The 14,369-nt window shown below is 32.4% G+C and overlaps 1 long non-coding RNA gene across 5 annotated transcripts; it reads right to left on the reverse strand.

The window, feature by feature from the left end:
• Nucleotides 1-6,408: 6,408 nt before the first annotated feature.
• Nucleotides 6,409-13,489, reverse strand: LOC128195720 (uncharacterized). 5 transcript variants are annotated; one of them, XR_008247525.1, is made up of 4 exons: nt 13,278-13,489; nt 12,898-12,955; nt 6,745-6,869; nt 6,409-6,581 (listed from the first exon to the last, which is right to left on the reverse strand). It is a non-coding gene; the product is annotated as an uncharacterized LOC128195720 (long non-coding RNA). The 5 variants fall into 5 exon arrangements; XR_008247523.1 differs by having other exon boundaries at nt 6,409-6,618; XR_008247524.1 differs by having other exon boundaries at nt 6,741-6,869.
• Nucleotides 13,490-14,369: the final 880 nt, after the last annotated feature.

Genomic DNA, 14,369 nt, shown 5'->3' on the forward strand with positions numbered 1-14,369 from the left:
GGCGTATTTACTATCAAATTTTCAAAAAAATCAATTATGGATGGATTAATTTAACAAAAAAATAACCGTGGAAAAGCAATCAATGTAGTCAACGAAAAATGCAATCATTGCCAGGATCACTGGTTATTAAGATTTTCTTAGAATTTTCATATATTTTTAATTCAATTTAAGAAAATTATTCTATATAATAAATTTTTGAATCTCTGATTTTCACAAAATTATAATAATCAAATATCAATTATTAGAAGAATTGAAGAACTTATCTAAATTCATTATAAAATATCTATTAATAATGATGAAATTTTTTTCAAGAAGATAAAGAGAGAACCATATAAAGTGCAGAGAAAGTAAGAGATTTTCAAAATAAAATTGACCAAAGTCATATGATAAAGAATTAAGTAATCTGAAGTTAAAGATTTTGAAGGGAAATTCTGTTTTCTTCTGATTTGAATCTCATAGGATTGAATGATTAACTGTTTTCATTTTGTTGGAAATAACCTTTTATATAATGATATCTTTTACGCATTAATTCATTTTCATTTTCAATACTATTTTAAACTTGATTGAAAAGTGTTTCGTAATAGACTGGAAATGAATCAGCCAAGACTATTTCATTTTCAGTTTTTTACAGTGGGGAACCATGTGCAATCAATACGATTTGATCTACCTAATTTCATAATGTCAATCTGCTTCCTCGTACTATAGGTAAAGCAAAATCCATTGACTTGTTTGAATTTCCTCGAACTATAAACCAAATATTAACAAAAAAAAATGAAATATACACTGTAGAGCAACCTAGGAGATAGATAGATAGAGGGATGGAGTAAAAAACAAAGCAGGCGGAAACCTCTGCAAGAAAATCATGAGTTTTACAGAACAATGCCCTCTTTTTTTTTTCTTTTCATGGTTTCAAACTGGGACCCACTGCCACGGCTTCACGGATGAACGATCCATGCCATAGCCACAGCCACAGCCAAGCCATGGGCATTAAACTGCATCTCTTCTCACTCATCACGTGAACCTTCCCATGTGGCCCCCACACTTTCCTTTCCAAACGACGCCGTCCCCTCCACCAACCACTCTACTATGTTCCCTCTATCTCCTTCACTAACCTTCTTCTTCCTCTTTTTCCCTCATCTCCTCCATCTCTACCAAACCATTAATGCCCTCCAAAACCTCGCATTTCGCACGTGCCAAACTCCGAACCCTGTCTCTGAAACGCTTCGGCCTAACCAGACTCTCCGACAGCAACTCGTCCACCAAATCCAACAGCTATCTACGGTTGTAGCGCGGACCCAGCTTGTGTCTCCCCTCAAAGACGCTATCTTTGCTGTCTTCTGGGAAAGAGACAAAGGAATGGGATGTTGGGTAGCGCTCGAGACGGTGAAAGAGTGAAGGGTCCAAAGGGTGGGTGGGGGAGAACCAATGAAAATGGAGGTGGGGCATACGCGTGGTGGCGTTGCTGTGGGACCCAGTGGTACGGGGCAACATGGTTGTGACGTAATGAAACTCTGGCCCTTCGTGGAGTGCGGCGGAGGGGGTGACGGTGAAGGCGCCCTGAGATTTGTGGTGATCGCTGGCGATTGGTCTCGGGGTGCGGGTAGTCGTGGCGCTTCTTCTCTGTACGTCTGGTACTGCGAACAACGAATAACCGCGGGCTGCGTTTTGCACCTCGACAATCATCATCATCACCCACCCATATCTGTGTTTTTTACCCTATGACACAAGGACCAAATAAGATCAATACAAGAAATTTGAAACATATTTCTTTAACCTTTTTTGAGTTATATGTATTTATTTTTATTAACTTCCATTCGATTTTTCAAAAAATCTTGACAAAGGATGTCTTCAAGAAAAATAAATAAAATTAGTTTTATCATGAATTAAAAAGTATAAAGATAAATATTTGATAGAATTATTAAAGTTTCAATTAATTTTTAAAATTTAAGTTTAGTTTATATATAGTACATGTTTGATTTCCTTTCAAAACAAATAAACGACAAATCTATGATCCCGTTAAAATTGAATCTATTTTGAATGACTGTTATTTTTATAGATGAAATTTGAATAATAGGTCCAAACCAAAAACCAATCAGCCGAATATTGGGGTCCATCCTACGTTGTGCAGTAAAGTGGGAATGGTGTTGAGATTGAACGTAGGGTAGTCCAAAGTAAGATACCCTTAAAACGAGTGGATGGAAATACCAAAGGAGAATGACGGCTACCAAAAAAAGGATAAACAAAAATTCTACCTTATTGGAGAATACTATTGTTTGACGTTGAGATAGGTAAAATGATTGCAGTTACAACAGTTGAACGAGATACAATGATTCAGGGCTTTGTTTCATATTTTAAGCAATCAAGCCTCGCCAGAATGTGACATAAATTATGATAGCATAGAATGTGAAATACATTATACTTTAATCTCATATTAACGGAGAAGGAGATTGTTTAGATGCAAAATGTAAAGTAAAATGAAGAGGGAATAGTAGTAGTACTTTGATATCAGAATGGAAGTAAGCAATGAATATAAGAGCACCTAATCCGTAAGAGCAATAACAAATGCAGAGGCGGGGATTTGACTGTGTTAATTTGTTGCAGAATACTAATGTCAGAAATTATCTCATTATTTTAAAATTCTTGTCCAATTTAGGTAGCAACGTCACTTGCAATACCTAACATAATACAATGCCATTCAATATTTTGCAATTGATGGATGAACAACAGCATTTAAATCGTCTCAGTAAGTTGCCTCTGTCCCAAACCAACCCAATTCGGTTCCAAACACAATTGACATATGCATCAACTCGTGTTCAACTTAAAATCATTCATGAATATCTCAGACACAGAAATGAAGAGGGCCCCCCCTCAGTTCCTTAACTTTCCTACACCGTGCGCCCCCACAATGTGTGTGCAGCTTTGCCGACAGTTTTTCTGTTTGATTTAATGGGCGTTTAGATTTAAAGATGGATTTGAAAAAAAATGAAGTGAATATGAAATTGTTTGGATTAAAAAAATTATGTGATTTGAAGAGATTTGATATAAAAATTTGTGTATAATATAATAAGTATGATAGATTAAAAAATATTTTGAAAAAAAAAACTAATTTTTCTAATTATAGTTTTCACATGTGACTTTTTCAATATTTTATTGCATTTCTTCACATGTGAAAGTTATCAATTTGATTTCAGTTTTATTCTATAAATGTTTTTTTTATATGAAAATAGATAATCTATTCGGCTCTCGACTCACAACGGGTTAGTAACTTGAGCTAACTCAACCTAACTCATTTATAAACAAGTTGATTTATTCATTTAATTATAAGTTTTTTTGAAATAAAAAAATTATAATTTTTTTTAAATCAAATCTAAATAAATATCACACTAAAATGATGTTAAACTCCAAAGATAATTCAAAATAAATAAAAAAAGTAACATACAATCCAAGCTCCAAAAACATTACAAAAGACGAACAAATAAGGTTTTAATATTGATAATTTTTGTATCAGTTGTCCATTTATAATATTAAAGTTTTGAATAGATAAATCTATAATACTTTTCTCTCTTGAAGCATCTTCTTCTTTATCACCATCTACAATATAATAAAAAATCAATCCGGTGAACTGGGTTCTAAGTGAGACAGGTTAAAAACTAATCCGCATAAAAAAATTACATTTTTTTAAACTCAATTCGACTCAAATCCGTGATGAACCGGATTGACTCGCGGATTACAACCCAATTTTGACATCACTGTATACGTATGTATATTTATATCTATTTATATGTATTTAAAGATTATAAATTTCGAAGGTTTGTCAAAGACAAGATTAAAAATCTTATATTTAGAGAATAAAGTTAACATTGTATAGATTGAGACTTAAGTTGTTGAAAGCAATCAGTTATTGCTGCTGATAAATTTACCCACTGAGTTTTGTAAAATCTTACATTACCTTAGTACTTGTAATGATGATGATGAAAGGGACCACCAGTTCTTGCTCTCAAATGCTTCTGTCACCTATTCAGATTCGAAATCAGTTTCTTATAATTCTCTCATAGCTCCCAAATTGAAATTGGTGTCTTCTTCGAACGTGGCTACTTCTAGTGTGGTCCCAGTGCCTGTCCTCAAAATTTAATTACACCAAAATTAAACAACAAGTCGGTGCTCAAACTCTTCAATCTCCTACCTCAAAATTAAATTACATGAATAACACAATAATTATGTGGCCCCAGACTACTAACTATGCATTTGGTATAATATATTGAGATGAGATGAGATGCTTCTTTTGTACCATTCATCTTCACCTACGATCTCAACGTACTGATTTTCGCAAATCAAATCGTTGGATAGACATGATAACATGATTCATGCATTGAACTATTGGTCTCAATAAATAAACAATGATGTATGTATTTTGAAAAGGAACATGCTAATATATCCGTTATTAGATTTGCATCATGAAAATTTTGAAATTTAATACATTTTTTAATCGAGCACGTGATGTCATCTTCAGAACTAGATTCAGTTTCACATGATACATATTTGACTCTTACATCATTCCTGACCCTCTTACACTGAGCTCCACCGTATTTGAAAACTAAAAAAAAAAACTAATATACTGTGTGGGAATCAATAGTCTGCAGTGTGCCATATAATTCGATATTATCATATACATTTTTTCATCTCCTTATATTTTTCTTTTCTCGCATTGTCAGTTGTTTATATTATCATTCTTTGAGATTTGCGTTTTGCAAGGATGAAAAACGTAGACGAATGAGGCGAAAACAGGAGGGTAAAGCATCCTAGACAAGAGGACACATTGATGCATGACATTTACATAACCTTTGAATTTTTGATCTTTGAAAAGAACGATTGTTGAGCATGGTAAATAAAATGAAATTATGGATGAGGCCCATTTCTTCTTCATGCAAATTATCCAAAAAAATTATCAGACAGAGGTGTGGGGGCATACATTCACATACATATATAGAATCACTAATTGACTTCGTACGATGTGGGCCTAATACATGTCGGCCTTGTGTGTTCCCTCTTGAGATGAAAACTAAAGCCCAAATTGAGAATTAGTATGTGGGCAGGTTAAACTTCTATTTCTAAAAATGGACCAAAACTATTCATCTAAACCCCTTCCCATCTTCATTTTCTAACATTTAGCCCTCTTCTTTTTAGGGTATTTATTGTAATTGTGAGAGAGTAGGTGAGAATAATATGCTTCTTCCTTTTAAAGATTTGATGGTGGACTGGGGAGAGTATACGAACAAGAGGTGAAATTCTATTTTGCGAAATAATTTGAGGGAATAAAAAATGTAATTATCAAATGATTCTTGACTTTTTCTAAAATTTACAATCATGATAATTAATAATCATTGTAACAAAAATAAAATTAAATATAATTTAATGACAAAACTAATTAATTAATAATAGCATTAATTTTGTTATAATTCAATATTTAATTAAAATTACTTTTAATCAATCCTATTTCATTTTAATTTAATTACACCTATTAATTTGTTTTACAAAAAACTATTCAGGTTTCATTTTAAATTAATTTTAACTAATTACATTTAATTTTATATTAATTTTAATCACAAAAGACAAACATGTAATCTTATTACTTGGTCTATTAAAACATTTTTTTTATCTCTCACATTCATCAAATCTTTCACAAACTTTTATAATTTTTCCCTTAAAATTTCTTCATTTTCATTTCCAAAATTCCTTAAATGAAACAATACTGCTTTATTCTTTATTTATTTTCAAATTCATCCACTTGCCCTTGAATTATTTTTAATAAATATAAATTAACAATTTAGTATTTAATATTAAAATGTTTCTTAATAATGATTAAATATTTAATTTATTTTGTTTGTCAAATTATTTAAAATTGAGACTTTGATTTCAACTTACTATTTTTATAATATTACTTCCAAATTGTAATTAATATTTCATAAAATAAGTTAATATTTTAATGGTACTGTTTTAAATAAGTAAATTGTCAATGTCAAATTATAATATTTCTGACTAAAAATAATTAACCAAATTAAATAAACATCTTTTCATGTTTATAACCAAATTTGAGATAAGTAAACCTTTTGGTCACTTTAATACTACCATAAAACTAACATGCATATCAACATTCTCAAATAAATACTATAGAATTCTGAAATCTTTATAGCTTTATAGAATTCCCTACCAAAGTTTAGACCATAACCTAAACATATGGTTCAGAACTACTATAATCATTAAGGTTATACACTGATACAGCACCAAAAGAAGGTAAAAAGATGAAAAGAAAATTAAATAAAAAGATAAAATACACCTTATTATAAAAGTTGATCTTATAAAAATCACGTTTATATTGATTGAGTGATTAACTCAAACGTGATATCTAACTCTTATTCCAACAGAAATATTCGTAATATGGTAGCAGAACAACGTAGAGGGAAAGAGAATAAACATGACTATGGTATAATGTACAAATTCGGAATCAAAAGACTCCATTTCGTGTGTCTTCTTAATTCATACGTGTATACATCTTCTCTTCTTCATGCAATGTCCTTATTTATCTAGAATTCAAATGAATAAGAACAAATAAGCAGTGCCCTGAAATATTATAAAGAATTATATCATCATTTATTAATTCATGATCTCTGATAACACTCTGAGAACACTGAGATTTGTCATCAATCTTGAAAAATGATTAGTGGACTTATATATATAAGTACCTACAATGAGCAACCCTGCTTTGGCAGTCCAATAAATAATTCTGTATCCACTTCTAAAATCTGGCTACTCGAACAGTAAGGTGCCGCTTCTTCTTCTGCTTCAACTTGTGAGTTTTCCGCCCTCTGCCACTGCCATTAAAAAGAGAAGGTACATGTGCTGAAGGAAGGATATTCCCAATTTCTTTAATAAAATACAATAACTGAAACAATCATACTACAAGATTTATCACTAAGAAATAAACAGTTATTTCTTTTGTAACAAGTCAGGATATTAATAAAAGGATTTTGTAACGAGAAAAATTAAACAAGTATGGCATGCTTGTAGAATGTCTTTTTCTCATATTTTATATTAAAATTAATTGGCATTAATTGAAGTAAGATAACCACATTACTAATTAATCAGTTCTAAATCACTTGCTTTCATTTCACTGTATAAACATGGTGTCTCTCTAAATTGTTTTAGGTAAAATTTTAAATCTAAACATTGCAATTGGCGCTAACAAGGTTTTTTATCTTTGCAATTGATTAATCAAAGAGTTTATGTAACTAAACAAATTTTTAACAAGAATTCTATAGCTGATTCACGTTACCTATGACTTATATGTATGTATGGTTTAGTTTATTTATTTAGTTTAGATTACTGGAACATAGGAAATGAATCTATTGGAGTATAGAAGATTCACGACACAATAAGAATAATTCTCTCAACAAGGATTTTCTGCGTTAAGAAGTCAACTTTGGTATTTTTCTTATTAGATATATGAAGCATTTAGTTATATGGTGTTTCATTTTGTTTAGATCGAGTAATTTTTTTCTCTGAAAAAACCGGTCTAAGAAAATTATTAAAGTTATTTAAAAATAATTTAAATCAAACATCCATGAATGTTGAATTGCTATCCTCATTATATTTCTAACAATAGAGATAACTCTTTCTCCAGGGTATACTACTATACACGCAAGTATGTTGCCCCACATATATATGATATCAAATATACATTAAAAGTATAAAAAATTAATTTTGATTTTCCTATATGAAAGAGAAAATAATTATAATTAAGCACAAATGAAATCACCTATCCCTTACTTGTGTCACCCAATTATAAAAATATTACTTAAAAGATAGAAATGAAAATAGGATATTATTTGTTCATAGTGTATCATTTTTAATAATGGAACAGGAAGAAATTAATCATGCGATTACGTTTCTAATTTAATATTGCATGACACACTATTTATTAGTGGGTTTATTGTACTAGCTAACATAATCAAATTCATTGAATTAATTTCTAACACAGGATTGGTAGGATGATAGTCCACAATAAGTTGTGTGACATCAATAGAAGGGATGGATACACAGTAGAAGATGAGGGAGTAAAAGATGAAAACAAGGGTTCAAAAATATTAGGAGTGTTTTTATATGGAAAATTAGTTTCATTGAACCACACATCACTAGAAATATAAATCTTTTCCGCTTGGGTGAAGACACACAAACCATTCTTACTAAGGAGCATCCAAGAAATAAGCATGCAAGGGATTTAAAATCAAATTTGTGTTTAGTGTATGATCTGAGTAAAGGATAACAGGTGCATCCAAAAACCCGAAACATATCATAATTCGATGCATGCTTACAAAGAACAGTATGAGGTGTTTGATAATGGAAAGTTGAAGGGGAAGATTATTAATAATGAACACAACTGTTTGAAAAGCATAACTCCAATATTTAAGAGGCAAAACAGCATGAGCTAAGAGACTTAAGCTAGTTTCTAATATATGTCGATGCATGTGTTCTATATTACCATTTTGTTAATGTGCGTGTGCACAGATATAACGATGGTGTATGTCAGCAGAAGCAAGGAAAGTGTCAAAATACATAAATTCTCAAGCATTGTCACTTTGAAGAGCCTTTATTTTATAGCCAAATTGATTTTCAACTAAAAGTTTGAACCTACGAAATATATCAAGAGCTTGGGATTTAGCATGCAAGAAATAAATCCAAGTGTACTTTGAAAAAACATCTACAAAAGATAGGTAATAACACCATTCAAAGAGCAAACATGGGAAGGACCCCAAATATCCATATAGTCTAATTCAAGAGGATGCATATACGTGGTTTGGGAATCAACATATGGTATTTGATGAATTTTTTATCGACCACAAGAATCACAGAAATCAAGGTCAGCTTTAGCATCTATATTACATTAACTAAGAATTCTTTTAATTGTTTTAACAGAGGCATGACCCATACGAGCAGGCCATAAGGAAAAAAAGTACACGGATTAGCAGTCAGAGTGGAGTGATGAATCGTGGGAGATGTCGAGAGCTCTTGCTCTGCAACGTGGGAAAAATATATATTCCTTCTTTAGGAATGCCTTTGAGCAGGATCTCCTTGGTTTCATGATTTTTAACAAAACAAAAGTTAGGGAAGAATTCAAAATACACATGATTACCTCGTGCAAACTGAGATACACTTAAAAGAATTTTTGTAACTGTTGGAACATGTAAAAGATTGTTTAAGACAAAACTGGATGAAGAAGAAGAGGTAGAGAGAGTGGTGGAACCGATTTGAGTGATTTTCAGACCTGCACAGTTACCTAACTTGATATTTTCAGAGCCAGTATATGAGGATTTTGAATTGAAGTTACTGGAGTCATTGTGACATGGTGTGAAGCCCACTATCGGGGTACCACAGGGGATCAGGCAAAGAAGAAATATTAGATAGTTGATCATAAATCTCAATACTAGAAGACGAAACCTGGAAGTTGTGAAGCTGAAAATCTTGATTGAATCTTTGCCAGCATTCAAGAGCATGATGACCGAACTTGGAACAAATTTGGCACTGAACTCTATTGTTGGTTTGAGGAGTAGATTGTTGATGAGGCCAAGATTGACGAGGCTGCTGGCGTTGGTTAGAAGAACGAGCACAACGAGTGTAGAAAGAACGTGAGCAAGCACAACCACCCCGTTCAAAAGATCTCCCACGTGAAGAATTATGTCAAGAAGACGTGGTAACGTTGACTTGTGGAACCAAATCAGTATTCAGATTTTTCTCAAGGCGCTCTTCTTGAGCAAATGCTTTATTTTCTTCAACAGTGTAGGGTTCTCGACGTGAAAGAATAGAGGTAACGAAGCCGTCGTAATTGTCAAGAGGACCGCAAGAACGCATCCACGGATTTCTTGATTTCAAGAACATAGGCAGAGACAGTTTTATCCTTCTTGGTGCTTTTGAGTTGACTCTTGATCTTTTTTATGCGAGCACGAGATTGACTTGCATAATGCACAGTAAGAGTTTTCCAAATATTATAAGATGTGTTTAAACCTATAATTTTGGTGAGCATTGTATCGGACATGGAGGACAGCAACCATGCTACAATGAGTTGAAGGTGATGGAGGTCAAGGGGGTTGACGGCATCTGATGCAGCTGCATCAGGAGTGACATATTTGGGAGGGTATGAAGAACTCTCACGAAATTTCATAAGATGCAGACCAGTAACGGTGGCTAAAGCTTGGTGTTTCCAAACCAAGAAGTTATCTTCATTTAGTTTGAGACTAATGGGAGAAGTGAATGTATGCGGTGTTGGCATAGTAGAAAGAGGAGGCAGCGTGAAGGGAAACACCAGAATCTGCAGAAGTCATATAGAAGAAAAAAATCAACTCTTGATACCATGTAAGGTTTCAGAGCAAGAGATGGAGAGATGGAAAGCATGAAAGAAAAGCTGATAATATCATGTATATCGTAAACAAAGGAGTCTGATACATATACAGAAGACAGAGGAAAACTGACTGATGCAGACACACGTAATGTGTGAGTTTTAAGAGTTTTAAGAGTGTTAAACGTGATAGTTTACGCTCGTGGAAATATGGTATACTCGTAGAGTTTTAAGAGTTTACTTTAGATAAATAAATATTAAAATATTTATAAAAATTATAATAATTTATTATTATATGATATTTATTATAAATGATTTTTATATTTTTCTTATTGAAGTATTATTATTAGTTCATCATATTATACATTTTTAAATACTTTTTTATATTTTCCTAATTATTATTTTTATAATAACTTTAATTAATTATATATAACATTTAATATGATAAAAAATGTGTCTTAACTTTCAGATCTAAAAACTATTTTTGAAGCTAAATAGGTTCAAATGGTTAATGTAACATCCCAAAAATACAGCAATAAACTATATAATAGAATAATTACATTTAATAATATTTCAGTTTAGTCTCACACTAAAGTAGAGCGAACGGTCATGGCCGAACGACCTTACATAAAAGAGTTATAAAAGTAACTAAACAGGTTAAGAAAGTTTAACCGAACGGTTTACAAAACTCATACCGAACGATCAAAAATGAAATCAAAAGGGGAGGTAACTGAACGACCACCTTTCTATACTAAACTACTGACCGAACGTCCTATTGTTCGGTCTTCACTTCTACCTCTACCAAATTTTCTTCTTCCAACGCTTCTTCCAGCAGCTCGTCTCCTTCTGCTCACATCCACGCGGATGATCATTGCAATGACAAGGACGGACGTACAAAACAAGACATGACAAGAAAAACACAGGGTAAGCTTATGTAATTTAATTCATGCATAAACATACATTTCAACCAATTCAACACACAAGGTACATTTCATCATACATATCATACGAAGCCTATTACTAGACTGACTGTCCGGACTGTATGAAATCTGTGTAGCTACGACGTTCGTGCACCCGGGTGATGTAGTAACTGGAATACCCTCATCAGCTGCCACCCGAGGTTAGTCCTATATGTCCAGAATAACCCTAAGGACTAGGACCTCCTGTCATTCCCACACATGACCTACTCCCCTCTACGTGAAGACGAGTACTCACGGAACATTAGGATGAACTGCTAGCTTAGCATAACCACATTCATACTTTACCAATTTCAATATTCATTCATGAGTCGTTCCTCCCCGGAACGCTCGTCCAAAATCAACATTTTTCCATCCATATCATATTCTCTTTTATTTCATTAATTATCATCTCACTTAATATTTCACCCAAAAATTCATTCGGATACAATTTACCGAACGTTCAATCCTGACTCAGAACGAGATCGCACAATTGGAACTAGACCTAGGGGTCTCCAGTTCCAAAATGGATTTAGACCAAGAGGCTTACTATCGGTTTGAGAAAGAAACCGAGTACAATCATACATCACGAGAAACGAATAGAACGAACGTAAATTACAAAATGAGCCAATTAGATGAACTGACTCTTAAGTGATCCAACCGAACACCTAAATAATCTTGCTCAATACTAAGGCTTTAGGCCGGAACCAATGGACACAGACACTTCAAGATATTCAAAGAATAGTACGTAGAGGAATTCCCATGAAGAAACCGAACGCTTATGAAAACTTAGATTATTTAGGTTTAGTATCAAGAAATACGAATGTCAGTTAAAGACTGAACACTATTGTGAGCGAATCCTAGTGGGCTTGAACGAACGCTCTTATTATGAAGTTTAGCTTAAGGAGTTAGAACGAGTGTCTGGCGTAAGACCAAACACTTGTTGAGGACGAACACTTGGTATAATACCTAGTGCTACTAAACCTTCAAGAGAGGGTCTTGATAAATATACCAAAATACTATTGAAGTAGTGTTTAAGACAACTAGAATATACAAATACATATATACATATATATACTTAAGCTTATCACGGAATATCGAGACATAACTATGCTTTGGCCGAATGCTCAAACATAGTATTACAACATGAAGACACTCGCACTCAACTAGGATTCTTCCCAAATGAAAGAATCCAATTCTAACCAAGTTCACTCAGAAAACCGAACGATCAAAGACTGTTCAGTAACAAACATATACTATCTTAGGGGAATTTCATATTCAGAATTCATATATATTCAAACTCATTTCTTAACATATAACTTCATAACTTTACACATTCATATCATAATCACTTTCATATTTCATACCATCCAAACATAGAGATTCCATACATTTCATACATCATAACATAACCATCATTTTTCATATCAAATCATCTAGTCAACGAACGTCAAGCCCTAGTGAGAAGAAATAAAAATGAAGTAAAAACTTTAAAAGAACTAAGAAATAAGATACTATAAAAAAAATTGAAAATGTAAGGGGACAAAATATTACCAAAAATTCTCCTCCAGAAAATTTTTCCTTTAAGTTGTGTTCTTTCTAAAGCTGGAAACTGTAAGATTTTAGAAAAAACCCATTAAAACCCACAATCCAGCCTGGACTGAGCAGCAAACATTCAATAGAAGAACATGGTTAAAAGGGGGTATTTAGTTTTATCAGAAATAGCGCTACTGATCCTCCAACTCCAGAATGGATCTTACAGACAAACATTTCGTTCAGCTTATTTTGGACATGTACCGATTAAATTAATGCGGTGGAAAATATTGACCTCCAGTATGCTTGAAATTAAACCATTTCGATATGAGCAGAGAGAAAGCTAAAAGAGCTCAAGACTTCATCATAGGTCAAGGAACACAGAGAAAGACAAAACTCACCACTTTATTTAGGTTAAAGTTAAAGAAGAGAGCAGAAACTGTGGCTAGTGGAAGAAAGAACTGAAAAATATTCCAGAAACCCTAGCCAGAAGGATCCCACTTCCAGCAAAGTGGCATTCATTGTAGCTGTTTCTCAGACCACAGAAAAGGAGGGTGTTGCCTTATTCCATCCATTTTTGTCATCCTCCCAGTGGTTACCCCAATAGTTGACTTGAAAACCCATCAGAAAAACAAAATGAAAACGAATTTTGTTTTTTCTTTTCTTATCACCTCGTTGTCCTCGTTGTCTGTCTTCTTTTAGCAAAATTACATTAACTATTTAAGGCAAAATGTTCTTTTTATAAAAAAGAAACACTCCCCTTTGGTATTTGAATAAAAGGTCTGAAGAATATTAATTTAAACAATACACTATAAAACTCTGCTACTACATATATTAAACATTAAAGCTACCTTAATCATATTTTAGTTACTTATTCTAGTCAAAATTTATTTGGTCAATAGTGTGAGATGTGACAGTGGAAGATTGCAACTTTTCAGGAGTTTTAAACATTCTAGATTAAAAAATTATAAAAATGATGCAAGTTTTAAAAATAATTAAGTTTTTGACAAATTGTATTAACTTGACACGATTTTAAAATAAAAAAGATATATCATATTAGGACATTTTTTGTGAATAAAGTAAAGTTATGTTATATAATCGTACAATTTTTATTATCATGATACCATTTTGGCTGTTAAGGCATGACATCATTTTAGTTCATTTAATTGTATAATTAAAGTTATGTTACAATTTCAGTTCATTCATATTAAAATCATTTTAGCATGATACGATGTATCCAAACTCGAAATACTTTTAAAATTTGTATTATTCTTGCAATTTTATAATAAAATTATATTATAATGGTGAAAAGGCAGTGGAATTGCGTGTTGTCAAAATAACCATGACAAAATCATTAATTAGTATATAGTTTGCATATTAAACGCAAAAAAAAAAACGAAGGTGCAATAACGAAGCAACTAAACGTTTGTAACCTGATATGGAATAAAGTTGATCATCAGCATAATACTTTGACAAAGAAATAGTAATACAGT

Source organism: Vigna angularis, chromosome 3 (assembly GCF_016808095.1).
Source record: "Vigna angularis cultivar LongXiaoDou No.4 chromosome 3, ASM1680809v1, whole genome shotgun sequence".
NCBI classification, from domain to species: Eukaryota; Viridiplantae; Streptophyta; class Magnoliopsida; order Fabales; family Fabaceae; genus Vigna; species Vigna angularis.